This window comes from Schistocerca gregaria, chromosome 4 (genome assembly GCF_023897955.1).
Source record: "Schistocerca gregaria isolate iqSchGreg1 chromosome 4, iqSchGreg1.2, whole genome shotgun sequence".
Classification (NCBI taxonomy): domain Eukaryota; kingdom Metazoa; phylum Arthropoda; class Insecta; order Orthoptera; family Acrididae; genus Schistocerca; species Schistocerca gregaria.
This window is the reverse complement of record NC_064923.1, coordinates 400,132,042-400,146,917: the sequence shown is the minus strand read 5'-3', so window position 1 is coordinate 400,146,917 and position 14,876 is coordinate 400,132,042. Positions and strand designations below refer to the sequence as shown.

Here is a 14,876-nt window from a genome sequence, read left to right as displayed (position 1 = left end):
TCACACAGCTACTAAACTATTATAAATTGTGTTACTTCACATTTGTTCAAGGCAAGACATAATTTATAGGTTATGCATTAGATAACTACAATTATTAGATCTCCAGCGGTATGTTACACACCAAATTAAGTACAAAATGTTTTGTTTTATACCCTACTGCAATAGTAAATTTTACGAGAGTTTAGTAATCTAGGGTCAAAACGGTCTGACAAAGCTGAGATAGCTTACCGTCCCGTGCTAGTGCAAGCCTTCTGGTCTGGAGTTAACGAAATCGTGAAGCCAAGTATGGAAGTTCACTTCCCTCTAGAAAGGAATGTTCGTGATAACACAGTCGCACCTCAGCTGCCGTGCGGAACGGACGTGCGGCGACAGCACTGGCCGGCGTAAACAACTGTCCGACGTCGCTCGCCGGCAGTTCGCGGGGACAGCTCTTGGTTGCAGCCTTCCTTGTGAGTAACATTTAAAGATTTTAATATTGAAAACGAAATTGAGAAATGTGCGTTGAAGTTGACGTTTTCTTTCGCTTACGCTCTTCCAAAGGTTTCGGACACTGACGAGTGGCCTTACGAGAAAATTGGGTTGCCTTACACAGTTTCGAATCAACAATCAGCTCGACTGGTTTGCAAAATTATATTATTGTAAATATAAGTGCTATGTCGAAGATCTCCACATTTATTAAACATACAAGAATCGACAATTAATGATATGCATCAGCAGTAAGGTGCAATCGATTCTGTGCCCGTGCTTTGGCATAAATCAGACTCTGGTTGATGTCTTACCAGATGTCTTACTGCTGTCGCTGCACAGTGCTGTTGCCGCATTTCTCTGGTTTTTTTTATTGTTTATCTAGGAATGGGGACAGGAACAGTCGTCTTGCTCGTGTTTCCGCTCGACTCAAAAACCGTAGCTAGTCTACGGCGTGGGCCGAGAGGAGAGCCATGTATTGTTGACAACTAAGACACATCACGTTTTGTCTTGTTTACTCTAAAAGAGTAAAGTGGATTGATTCTGTAATTTTCGAAAGGGCCTTACTCCAAATTTTGATAAAATGAGTTACGAAAGATAACAGATCATATAGATATAGATACACATTTTTACGTGAAAAGGGTTTTGCGACTCCCTTTCAATGGTAATCATATTCACCGTCTGCCGAACACTTAATGCACTGTTCCTTCGTTTAGCTTTTCCTAGTGTAATTGTTGTTATTTCTGAACCTGTGTTGTAAAATGTAAAATGACTTCAAGTACTGGGTTGGTACGAAGTGAAAGTACCAAGAAAAGGAAGAAAGAAAGAAGTAATGTTGGAAATTATGAACATAATGTTATTAAAATAGTAATAGTGAACTGTCATGAGCGTCTACCCATTTGAACCATGTTTATATGTGCATTTTGAACATAGTAACTTACAGTCACGAGTTGTACTTCTAAGCAGTTAGAAGGATTACACAATCATACATTCAAAGCTTTATTTCCAGAAGGGTGTGTTGTTTTTAATATTCATAATATTTGCACTGGACAAGTAGCTGTTAACAGGAAGAAACTTAGACATTCAACATTTACTTGATTGATGATAAGGGTCGATGAATCCATTTAATAAACTTTGATCAGAGTAATAAAAGTTTCAATAAGAATTTCTGAGAAATGTCGTTTAAGCTGATTTAAGCAATAAAGAGACGTGTCTGTGACTTACGACAAATACTGAAGTTTCTGCTGATTATATTCTCCAAATAAGGTGAAATCTGTATAATTGGTATAAGTTATGCCAGGCCTTGGATTGTTGAACTTAGTATAAAAAAAAACAACTCTGCCTCAGTATGGCACAGAGCTGCAAATTCAGGGCGAAAAATGGTTTAACGTTACACTCGAATTGAGAAGGCACATACGTTTTTGTGAAATGATTATGTGTTTCATTGTTCTTGTTATTTACGACGGACAACGAAGATAACGCACAAACTGGGGATCCATGGATCTCATTAAAGCATCTTGCTCACAAATAAAGACCCCCATCCAAAGCAGCAAATACTGAGGGAAGCAATAGCTCGACGTATGCCGACTTTCTTAAAAAAAAAAAGCGTATTGAACATACAGAACACTCGGAGCCTGTTACAAAAAAGCAAATATCCATCATCTACCTGTCAGTGTGCAGGAAAGCAAAGGGAACAAATCAAAAAAAAACCTGGAAGAGTACGACATATAGCAAGACTGAAACCTCACAGGAAAGAGTACAGCAGCCGGAGTCCCTAGACAGAGTGTACCGTCACATGGTCTAGCACAAACCAAAGAGGTCCTAGGAAACAACCTGCTAGGTACTGCGCCCGCAGCGCCGACGGACAAACCCGAAATGTGAAACTTGCAACAAGAAATGGCGATTGCTAAACCTGATGAACCAGTACCCTCACAACGCGTATACAGCACGATACACAAATAAACTGTGAAATCTAAGAAAACGCGGATATAGTCAGAGAGGAAAACTTCGGTCAAGAACATAAGCGAACGCGAAAAATCCTCGACATGTTTCACGGAAGAAAAAGATTTAGATGTCGGAGAACAACCAGTGCACAACACGCGGGAAGAAGACCTGGAAATGCCCACAATATCACAATCGGAAGAACAAATAGAAATACCTGTTCCACCGCCAACCGACACACCACTGATTTGGTGAGAGGACTTCGGATAGTAATTCCAGCCAAGTAGCATGCGAGATTATAAAACTACCACTGTCAGCATCAACAGAACACGATACTGCAGTGCCTGAGTCGTTCGGAAGTACGATGTAATGGAAAGAGAGAAATGAGAATTTTCCGGACCGAGACAAGTTGATATTAGTTGATATTCACAACTGTGACTATTTCATGCATGTCCAAAGGAACTCTGCATTGTACTTCTGAATAACACAGGCACTGCAATATCGCACTTATCAGGCAGAGTGATTTTCAATTAAATGTCTCCCCCGTACGAAAATATACATAATGGATGTACGAGAGCACGTTGTAGATACATGGTTGATATGGAAGTTTGGGTCTGGCAGGGAGGTATGCTCGGATAGCCAATGGTAAGTCGACCGCTCGCTATAAACCAGAAATTCGGGTTAGAATCAACGGTCCGGCATAAATTCTCATTCTCCTCATTCTGCTATGCAGTTGACGGTTGTTAACATTCGCAACTGCGAATACATTTCTTGTATGTCAACATAATGCAGTTGCTAACGAAAATACAGTATTTTAAGATCTACTTACAGGGGTTGGACAAAAATAAGGAAATACGGCGAGAAATGCGTGTCTGAACATAAATGCAGATGCTAGCCAAGCATGAAAGTTGAGCTGTTCTGTTTGACCACGAACGGCATATTTACAATTTGCAAGTATCAGTTTTGATCAGGACATTGTTACTTTATTCTGTGTAGCGATTGTACTATGTCGGGGCTAAGTGACTTCGAACGTTGGAAAATTGTTGATGCTCTTGTGGTGGATGCTTCTGTAACCAAATTAGCTGAAGTGTTGCCGTTACAAGAGAGACAGCATATCGAAGATTTATACCGCATACAGGGAAAGCAGAAAGACGTAAAATTACAAGGAGGACGAAAGTGCGTGTTAGTGACCGTGATGGACGGTCATTGGAAACGATTGTGACAAAAAGTAAGGGGACAACAGCTGTAAAGTCACAGGAAAATTGCACGTCGCACTTGCGAACCGTGTCCGCGCCAAAACACCACGAAGGCAGCACCATAAGCAGGGAACTGCAGGGAGAGATGGAATTTCAAAACCATACGACAGTGATGCAGATACCCGTAACAAGGAAAACACGGTGCCGAAGCCATGAAACGTGGATTATGAAGCAATGGAAAAAAAGTCATTTGTGGCCGAGCGGTTCTGGCGCTTCAGTCTGGAAGCACGCGACCGCTACGGTCGCAGGTTCGAATCCTGCATCGTGCATGGATGTGTGTGATGTCCTTAGGTTAGTTAGGTTCAAGTAGTTCTAAGTTCTAGGGGACTGATGACCTCAGATGTTAAGTCCCACAGTGCTCAGGGCCATTTGAAGAAAGTCATTTGATCGATGAGTCTTGTTGCGCAGTGATTCCAACTGCTGATGGGGATTACGTCCAAAGAGTGAAACATGGCAGGAGTTCTTTGATGATTTGGGCAGCCGTATCGTGGATTCCATGAGCCCTTTGAGTATTCTACAAGGTTGCATTAATGCCAATGTTACCACTTTGGCTGATCATATCCATCTCACGGTAAAATGTTTGTCCTGCAATGGCGTTGCTGTCTTCCAAGATGGCAGGGCCGAGACTCACACAGCTCGCGTTGCCCAGGACTCATTTTGTGAGCACGAGGACGAATTGTCGCCTCTGTCCTGGACAGCACAGCCACCAGATCTCAGTATTATTGAGCCCTTGTGGTCTGCTTTCGAGAGAAGTGTGCGTGATCCGTAGTCGTCGTTACTTGAACTTGTGAGTTTCCCAAAAACCATACACGACCGGTATTTACCTATTCCAAGACCACTGGAAGCTGCTTTGTGTGCCAAAGACTTTCCTACACCATATTAAGTATGGTAATGTGTTGTGTCTTTGGTGTTTCCATATTTTTATTCACCCCTTGTGGATGCCATGTGGGTATACTCCTCCTATAAGGAATCGTCACAGAAAAAATATACTAAATAACTGGCTACGACGCGATCATTAATGTAAAAAAATTGGGTGGTACAGCCATATTGTTTAAAAAAATGGATAAACAGTATGGGACATACAGGAGAGTGGCAGAGGAGTCTCTGTCTATAAATATGACCTCGCGATGATCAACGCGTATGCAGCATCGGGTACGAACAATCAAGTCCCTAAAAGAAAATGTTTTAAAGAGGATATAACAAGTCTGCTAACAAGAACTGGTCAACTTTTAATGGGAGGTCGTTTAAAACGCGTGACTTAGGGAAACACATCTAAAGCAGGCAATCATCGATACATGGAATAAGTGCTTATAGAAACTGCGCATATAGCAAGAATGCTTGCTCTGGTGGATGGAACTAACAAAACCCCAACTCGAGAAGACGACCATACAAAACGCAAAAGGAAAAAGGTTACAAACGACAGAATACTGCTTCGTGTGCTTAAGAGAACCCTAAAAGAACTGAATACTTTACCAAACAGCATCGTTAAAATAAAATGTACTAAAGCAAAACTTTCGCCTCTTACGCAACGATCACTAGAACGGAAAGGCATAGTCCTACACAAACGACATCGGACAGGAAACCACTTCCCTCCTTCTATCATCAGAGAAACAAAAAGAGCCAGGCAAAAAATAATAAAGTACTTGATGAACGAACTGGCGAAGGACACGCAGACTAAGATTCGGTACCAAGTGGAATGTTACTTTAACAGACTCTACGCAGAAATTGAAACAAATATCAAAGAAGAAAAAGAATTTCTTTGAAACATGAATTCTATGTGAATTTCTTGGAGATAATAGGCACAGAAATAAACTACTTGTACAACGAAATAATGGCAAACGATGACCTACCAAAAGTTTTCACAGAGGACCTCGTGGTACTAGCACTCATATCTCCACATGGGACTAGGTTAAAGAAATTCAGGACATTAACTATGCTTAATGCAGTTTCTAAAAATTATACACGATTAATTAACAATAGAGTGAATAACTCCTTTATAAAGTCTTAAGACCATATCATCTAATGCAACAACACGGGGTACGATGACTAATGTACTTGCAGCATTCAAAGCCATTGTACACCCAGCAGACACGTAACTACGAAACTAACTCACCTCTCTCGATTTCGACAATGCCTGCCACAGAATTAGTAACAGCCTGCTAATTAACACCATGCGCAAAATGGAATTACAAGAAAATTTCATAAAAAATATACAAAAAATGCATTGTTGCACTCACTCAAAGATTAAACTAAATAGGCATCCGGCCCTTTGACAATAAAACGAGGATTACGACAAGGATGCTCTCTCTGCACGTCATACCAGTCTAGCTACTAATGCTGCAAATCAAGTTAAATGGGCTCCAATTTAATTTCAATACTGAAAGGACTTGTCAAGCCTACGCGGAACAAATCAGTTTCATAACTGCGCAAAGTTAAATGCAGCTAGAGGAAATGTCGGAAGTTTGTGCACTCCAGTTGTTCCAAATTTAACACACACTAAAACCAAGAATAATGACGTTTGGTCCTAGCTAGGACTTTCGACGGCAGGACTGGCTGCAGCTAACTCCAACCAGAGCGCAGTTTGGCCTGATTATAATGGCAAAAACGAAGGAGATGATTAAATCATACTGGCTCCATAAGCTCGTATTTTGAGGTTTACTCTCAAACGTTTAAGCCTAGGCAGACCAAATTAATGTATTCATTTCCCTCTTCAACAAACAAACGTTATCAACAACAAACTTGTTTGGATGGTCGAGTCATCATTTCGTCATTGGATATTAAATAAGGAATACCACAGCGAGAGAGACTCGCTGCCTTGAGCAGCAGAATGGAATTCCATAAGGGAGCACAAATATTGTCCAAGAATCTCTTTGGTGGCCTGTCTTAAGTTCCGAGTTTCGTCGGCCTTCGGCTCTGAGTAACAAGCACTGAGCTAGAAAGTTTACGACCAAGTGACTGTAAATATAGCGTGGGGAAAATAAAACTGCTACAGAAATTATCTATAAGACTGTCGCGGAATTAATCTTTGTTAATGAACACACATCACAAAAAATGCTGGAAACCGTGATTTGGCGATCCAGCATTCGCTTATTGTCACAAGTCTCCTCATGAGCAATGACACCATACACTGTCCCGAGTACTTCACTGAATCATTACGTTTGAGTGAGTGAGAGGAACAGACATTTTAAGAGAGCAGTTGAACGCAACATGAAATGGTGCTCAAGACAAAACAGCGCGCGTTCACTATCAAATGTTATGCGAAGCTCAGTTATCGGAAAACGTGTGGGTAACTATTTGCGCAAGAGTTGAAGACTGGAAATTGTTTGGCAAAACATCCAGCAAAGACTGAAATGCAATACAAAGTGGAAAAATAACGGAACGCGGACTCTATAGTGAATAAAACCGTAACTATACGAAAATGCCGAAAGAGATTCGAACATCGGAAACAATGCTTGAGCGAAGGAAAGCTGGAACGAAATCCAACAAATTCACAATGGCGTTTATCTGTGCAGGTGAGAATTAAGAGATCGTCGTGTAGAAAAATTATGAAAAAGTATCTGCATCTGACCCTTACAAATTTTGTGTTGTGCGTACGTTAATGCATTCAGACAAACTTACGCAAGTTGAATTCTACCTGTGATTTCTGAGTGACGTATAATCAGGACTTTCGGATCTTCGGTTTTTCATTTCTTCAGACGACGCCTGGTTCAGCCTGTCATGGTATATAACTCTCAGAACAGGCGTCATTATTCGTCAGAAAATACCCATCACATTAGTACTTCGAAGAAACGTTGCTTAATATCGAAACTGGTGTTGGCCTGAGATATCTGGCGTCCGCAAAATTCTTCCACCAAACTTTTAATGGCGATTCTTTCACCAAACTTTTAATGCTGCAGCGAGTAAGACATTCGTCTAGCGTATGATGTAGTACCTGTCAATTAGCTCGCCGGCCAAACTCGGGAGGCCCTCTTGATTCGGCATCAGTTGTTTCTTGTTTAACGACACTCCTGTGAACTAATAAGTGAGATATTCTTTTCCTTAATAAAGATACTTCTCGCCTTACGTTAATTAATTTTGAAGGCTAAAATATTGAGGAAGAATCATTTCTAAGCCGCGAGAATTATCCGCGCCAACCATGTCGCATCCAGAAATCATTTGTGCCTCACAGAGAAGAGCTACTTCCTCATTGTTCATTCGCCATTTGTGAAGTCTATTTCGGTAGAAAGGTGACTTTACTGCAGTTTACAATACTTACTTAGGTCTCGTAAACGCGCCTCTTGTAAATGAATATTGTGTTATTTACAGTTCGACGAGTGCTAATAAATTTGTGCGCTGTAACGGCTGATTAACTGAACATTCCCACTTCGGTTGTTCGTACAGCCAGTTCGACAGTTGGTGATCTCGACGTGATACTATAAGATAAAGCTGTCGAGACTCGCCACAGGTTTTCGAACTACTAAAGTGCAATGTCATGACTTACCGTACGATTACCGCCTTTCGTGCTTCGCAATCCGACGCTCTGGTTTGCGCAAGTGAGAGCCAGTTTTCGGTACGCAGGAATAACCACAGATTCTCCAAAGTTCGCTTTATAGTCAGTTCGATCACCGTTACGCGGTCGAAGTTGAAGCTTCCCCTGCACGAGATTATATTGTAAAGTGAAAAGAGAGTTGATTCGCCGCGAGTCTGCATCGCAAGAAGACAGCGTGCATCTAGCGTTAAGGTGAGAGGAAGCCGTCGCAATGCCTGAGACATATGTATATCAAAGTCGACGCGTGAACGGTACCAGGTATGTTCCTTCGTACTTTCTACATTGAAGCGCTAAAGAAACTGTTATAGCTTGCATATTCAAATACAGAGATATGAAAACAAGCAGAATACGTTGTTGCGGTCGGCAACGCCTATATAAAACAACAAGTGTCTGGCGCAGTTGTTAGGTCGGTTACTGCTGCTACAATGGCAGGTTATCAATAGTTAAGTGAGTTTGAACGTGGTGTTATAGTCGGAGCAGAAGCGATGGGACACAGGATCTCCGAGGTAGCGATAAAGAGGGGGCTTTCCCGTCCAACCATTTCACGAGTGTGCAATGAATATCAGGAATCCGGTGAAACATCGTTGCGGCCGGAAAAAGGTAATACAAGAACGGGACCAAAGATGACTGAAGAGAATCGTTCACCGTGACAGAAGTGCAACGCTTACTCAAATTACTGAGGATTTCAATGCTGAGCCATCAACAAGTGTCAGCGTGCGAACCATTCTACGAAACATCATCGCTTTGGGCTTTCGGAGCCGAAGGCCTACTCATGTACCCTTGATGACTGCACGACACAAAGCTTCACGCATCGCCTGGGCCCGTCAACACCGAAATTGGATCTTGATGACCGGAAACATGTTGCCTGCTCGGACGAGTCTCGTTTCAAATTGTATAGAGCGGATGGACGGGTACAGGTATGGAGAAAACCTCATGAATCCATGGACCTGCATGTCAGCAGGGGACAGTTCAAGCAGCTGGAAGCTGTGTAATAGTGTGGGGCGTGCGCAGTTGGAGTGATATGGGACCCCTGATACGTCTAGATACGACTCTGACAGGTGAGAAGTACATAAGCAGCCAGTCTGATCGCCTGCTCCCATTCATGTCCATTGTGTATCCCGACGGACTTGGGCAATTCCAGCAGGACACTGCGATACCCCACACATCCAGAACTGCTACTGCGTCGCTCCAGGAACACTCTTCTCAGTTTAAACATTTCTGCTGGCCACCAAACTCTCCAGACATGAACATTATTGAGCATATCTGAGATGTCTTGCGACGTCCTGTTCAGAATAGATCTCCACTCACTCGTACTTTTACAGATTTATGGACAGCCCTGCAGGATTCATGGTGCCAATTCCCTCCCGCACTGTTTCAGAAATTAGTCTAGTCCAAGCCACTCGTGCTGCGATACTTCTGGTTGCTGGCAGGGGGCCTACCCGGTATTAGATGTTGTTGTTGTTGTGGTCTTCAGTCCTGAGACTGGTTTCATGCAGCTCTCCATGCTACTCTGTCCTGTGCAAGCTTCTTCATTTCCCAGTACCTACTGCAACCTACATCCTTCTGAATCTGCTTAGTGTATTCATCTCTTGGTATCCCTCTACGATTTTTACCCTCCCCGCTGCCCTCCAATGCTAAATTTGTGATCCCTTGATGCCTCAAAACATGTCCTACCAACCGATCCCTTCTTCTAGTCAAGTTGTGCCACAAACTTCTCTTCTCCCCAATCCTATTCCATACCTCATCGTTAGTTACGTGATCTATCCACCTTATCTTCAGCATTCTTCTGTAGCACCACATTTCGAAAGCTTCTATTCTCGTCTTGTCCAAACTATTTATCGTCCATGTTTCACTTCCATACATTGCTACACTCCGTACAAATACGTTCAGAAACGACGTCCTGGTACATAAATCCATACTCGATGTTAACAAATTTCTCTTCTTCAGAAACACTTTCCTTGTCATTGCCAGTCTACATTTTATATCCTCTCTACTTCGACCATCATCAGATGTTTTACTTCCTAAATAGAAAAACTCCTTTACTACTTTAAGTGTCTCGTTTCCTAATCTAATTCCCTCAGCATCACCCGATTTAATTTGACTACATTCCATTATCCTCGTTTTGCTTTTGTTGATGTTCATCTTATATCCTCCTTTCAAGACACTGTCCATTCCGTTCAACTGCTCTTCCAGGTCCTTTGCTGTCTCTGACAGAATTACAATGTCATCGGCGAACTTCAAAGCTTTTACTTCTTCTCCATGAATTTTAATACCTACTCCGAATTTTTCTTTTGTTTCCTTTACTGCTTGCTCAGTATTCAGATTGAATATCATCGGGGAGAGGCTACAACCCTGTCTCACTCCTTTCCCAACCACTGCTTCCCTTTCATGCCCCTCGACTCTTATGACTACCATCTGTACAAATTGTAAATAGCCTTTCGCTCCCTGTATTTTACCCCTGCCACCTTCAGAATTTGAAAGAGAGTATTACAGTCAACATTGTCAAAAGCTTTCTCCAAGTCTACAAATCCTAGAAGCGTAGGTTTGCCTTTTCTTAATTTTTTTCTAAGATAAGTCGTAAGGTCAATATTGCCTCACGTGTTCCAACATTTCTACGGAATCCAAACTGATCCTCCCCGAGGTCCGCATCTACCAGTTTTTCCATTCGTCTGTAAAGAATTCGCATTAGTATTTTGCAGCTGTGACTTAACTGATAGTTCGGTAATTTTCACATCTGTCAGCACTTACTTTCTTTGGGTTTGGAATTATTATATTCTTCTTGAAGTCTGAAGGTATTTCGCCTGTCTCATACATCTTGCTCACCAGCTGGTAGAGTTTTGTCATGACTGGCTCTCCCAAGGCTGTCAGTAGTTCTAATGGAATGTTGTCTACTTCCGGGGCCTTGTTTCGACTCAGGTCTTTCAGTGTTCTGTCAAACTCTTCACGCAGTATTATATCTCCCATTTCATCTTCATCTACATCCTCTTCCATTTCCATAATATTGTCCTCAAGTACACCCCCCTTGTATAGACCCTCTATATACTCCTTCCACCTTTCTGCTTTCCCTTCTTTGCTTAGAAGTGGGTTTCCATCTGAGATTTTGATATTCATACAAGTGGTTCTCTTTTCTCCGAACGTCTCTTTAATTCTTCTGTAGGCTGTATCTATCTTACACCTACTGAGATAAGCTTCTAAATCCTTACATTTGTCCTCTAGCCATGCCTGCTTAGCCATTTTGCACTTCCTGTCGATCTCATTTTTGAGATGTTTGTATTCCTTTTTGCCTGCTTCATTTACTGGATTTTTATATTTTCTCCTTTCATCAATTAAATTAAGTATTTCTTCTGCCACCCAAGGATTTCTACTAGCCCTCGTCTTTTTACCTACTAGATCCTCTGCTGCCTTCACTACTTCATCCCTCAAAGCTACCCATTCTTCTTCTACTGTATTTCTTTCCCCAATTCCTATTTTTTTATTCATTATTAAACCTACTCTTGCGTTATCCCTATTTGATTTTGTATTTAAAACCCTGTATTCACCTGACCAAAAGTCTTGTTCCTCCTGCCACCGAACTTCACTATTTCCCACTATATCTAACTTTAACCTATCCATTTCCTTTTTTAAATTTTCGAACCTACCTGCCCGATTAAGGGATCTGATATTCCACGCTCCGATCCGTAGAACGCCAGTTTTCTTTCTCCTGATAACGACGTCCTCCTGAGTAGTCCCCGCCCGGAGATCCGAATGGGGGCTATTTTACCTCCGGAATATTTTACCCAAGAGGACTCCATCATCATTTTTTAATCATACAGTAAAGCTGCATGTCCTCGGGAAAAATTACGGCTGTAGTTTCCCCTTGCTTTCAGCCGTTCGCAGTACCAGCACAGCAAGGCCGTTTTGGTTAATGTTGCAAGGCCAGATCAGTCAATCATCCAGAGTGTTGCCCCTGAAAAGGCTGCTGCCTCTCTTCAGGAACCACACGTTTGTCTGGCATCTCAACAGATACCCCTCCGTTGTGGTTGCACCTACGGTACGGGCATTTGTATCGCTGAGGCACGCAACCGTCCCCACCAACAGCAAGGCACCTGGTTGATACGGGGGGGGGGGGGGGGGGGGGGGCGGGCGGGGGGGGGGGCGGGTGTACCAATTTCTTTGGCACTTCAGTGTAGAGTAGCCATCTTCCAGCTTACGTAAAGTTATAGCAGCATCACCAATAGAAATGCCCTTGGACTCCGTCGCAGATGTTTTGGACAGAATTCAGCATGAAAAAATGGCCCATCAGTCAGTACCGTAGCGACGGCGTGCAACAGTGTCTCGTCATCGGCATTGACGCGGGCGGATTACGATGGCATTTAATGCAAAGTGCATGTTCTGGCTAGTCAAAAGAGTGAACTACTGGCTCATCTCAGGCACAGCAGGGATTTTGGGCATTACAACAGAGAATCACGCAATGGTTCCAGAACTAACTCGTTGGTTCTAAGTGGCGCAGAGCAGTCACCTACAACGAGTTGTTATCGCCGGAAATTTGGTGATCAGGTTTGTGGATGCAACTCATCTTGTACCTACGGAAAGGTTGTGGGAGTTGGACATAGGCACAGCTTTCTTTCAGGCAGCCCCTCGGCATCTGACCGGAAGACAGCACGGAAATTTATTTTGCACGTGGGCACGGATTTGGGCATATACGCGACGGCCTTTTCTATAATTGGAGCCGACTTCCCGGCGGGTTACCATTTCTTATCTGATGTAGCAAATGCTCGGCTCGTCGGCGACGTCACTGGTCTTTCTACTGCTGGATTCTGACGCAGTGAGGTGATTTTATAGCGACAAGGTAATACAGGCGGCAAGGAGCAGACACTTCTAGTTGTTCGGCCAGCTGCCAGCCATAATACGATCACCCGGTGTGCTAAGGGAGATACGTCACAACACTGCGCATTTTATCAAAACTACCGTCTGTTTCATGCCGCCCTGTATGTTAGCTCCCGTTCATCCCACGATCTCAAAACCGGAATTTAACTAAGTGCTGGGGGGAAGCTGTTTTTCGCTCTTCTTGTAGTCCTTGGTCTTCACCCCTCCGACTGTTTTGCATACTTGGATAATATCGTCGTGTTTTCAGCAACAGCAGAACCGCATCAACAACAGCCGGTGGAGGTTTTCAAAAGCCTAGACAGCTCGGTGCAGTGTTGAACAATGCTCAGTGTGTCTTTGACAAACCTCAGATCACCTCTTTGGGTCATCTAATTTCGTTCGCAGGCCTACTGTAGCTACCAGAGAAAGTGAAAACAATCGTGAAAACCTCACAACCAGAAACCATCAAAGAGCTATGCTGTTTTTTGGGGATGCTGAATGTTGACATACACCACAAAAGCACAAACAGCACTACTTAATGGACTGGAGGCAAATGGGAATTTCACCTATAGACTGGATAGAGGAGATAAGCTCTGCTGTTAATGCAGCGAGCGAAGCCTGGCAAATGTTGTATTCACATTAGCAGTTGATGCCAGACGCACAGCTATTGATGCAGTGTTGCAGCAGTAAGTCGATGGGCTTGGTAAGCACTTGTGTTCTTCTCGCCTGAGCTCTGCACTTCTTTCTGTGTACAAAACAATCAGGTACTTTCGACCACATTCTCAGGCCAGAGAAGTCACGATATTTACCTATCACAGAGCGCTTATGTAAGCCTTCAGGCTGAACAACAATAAGTGTTCACCGTGACAGTACAACTAGTTGTTATTTATTGCTCAGTTCAGCCTGATATCCTGCGCAATTCTGATATAAAAAAATTGATCGCCGACTGTCTGCCACGAGTCAACAGTGCGACAAATTTGACTGATTCTGTTCAGCTCGTAAGTGACAGCAGTCTGATGATTAACTCTAACTCCACGATATATCGTCCAGCCTTCAATTACAGCCGTCGGCGTTCCTGGTTTTGACGTTAAACTGTACTGGTAGGCCTCCCCAGTTTCTGCCACCTGCTTTCCGCTGATGTGATACGACTGCCTCCACACCCTAAGCCACGCTGGCGTTAGAGCATCAACATGCCTGATGTCGCAACGTTTTGTCTTCTCTGGTTTGCAAAAGAATTACCATGAATGGGGTTGTTTGTACCTTCAGTGTCAGAGCAGTGAATTAGCCAGTCATGTGCATGTATCCATTGGAGAATTTTCAAACACGGCAATGGTTCAAATGGCTCTGAGCACTATGGGACTTAACATCTGAGGTCATCAGTCCCCTAGAACTTAGAACTACTTAAACCTAACTAATCTAAGGACATCACACACATCCATGCCCGAAGCAGAATTCGAACCTGCGACGGCAGCGGTCGCGCGGTTCCAGACTGAAGCGCCTAGAACCGCTCGGCCACACAGGCCCGGCCACACGACAATGCACTTTGCGCATATACACATTGGGGTTGTGGGTCTCCTTCCTCGTTCTAATGGTCAAAGTTATCTACTTAGTGCCACTGATCGTTTTACCCATTGGTCGGAAGCTATACCATATCGGAAGAGACGTGAGGCTTTGTTTTCAGTTCAAGCTGGGTTTCTCGTTTCGGTTCTCATTGGCAGTTACTACGAACTACAGCCAACAATTCGAGTCGAAGTTGATTAACCATTCAGTAAATTCCGCAGCCTTCTCTACCACAGGACTATCAGTTATCACCTAGTGAGCAACGGCATGATCAAATGATG

At 43.2% G+C, this 14,876-nt stretch overlaps 1 protein-coding gene across 1 annotated transcript in view; it reads left to right on the top strand.

Annotated features, from left to right (window-relative positions):
• Window positions 1-327: 327 nt before the first annotated feature.
• LOC126268037 (glucose dehydrogenase [FAD, quinone]-like) overlaps window positions 328-14,876 on the top strand; it is a 106,724-nt gene continuing 92,175 nt past the window's right edge. Inside the window, exon 1 of the mRNA XM_049973461.1 lies at window positions 328-449. The gene's annotated coding sequence lies outside the window, so the exon portion shown is untranslated. The remainder of the gene's footprint in view (window positions 450-14,876) is intronic.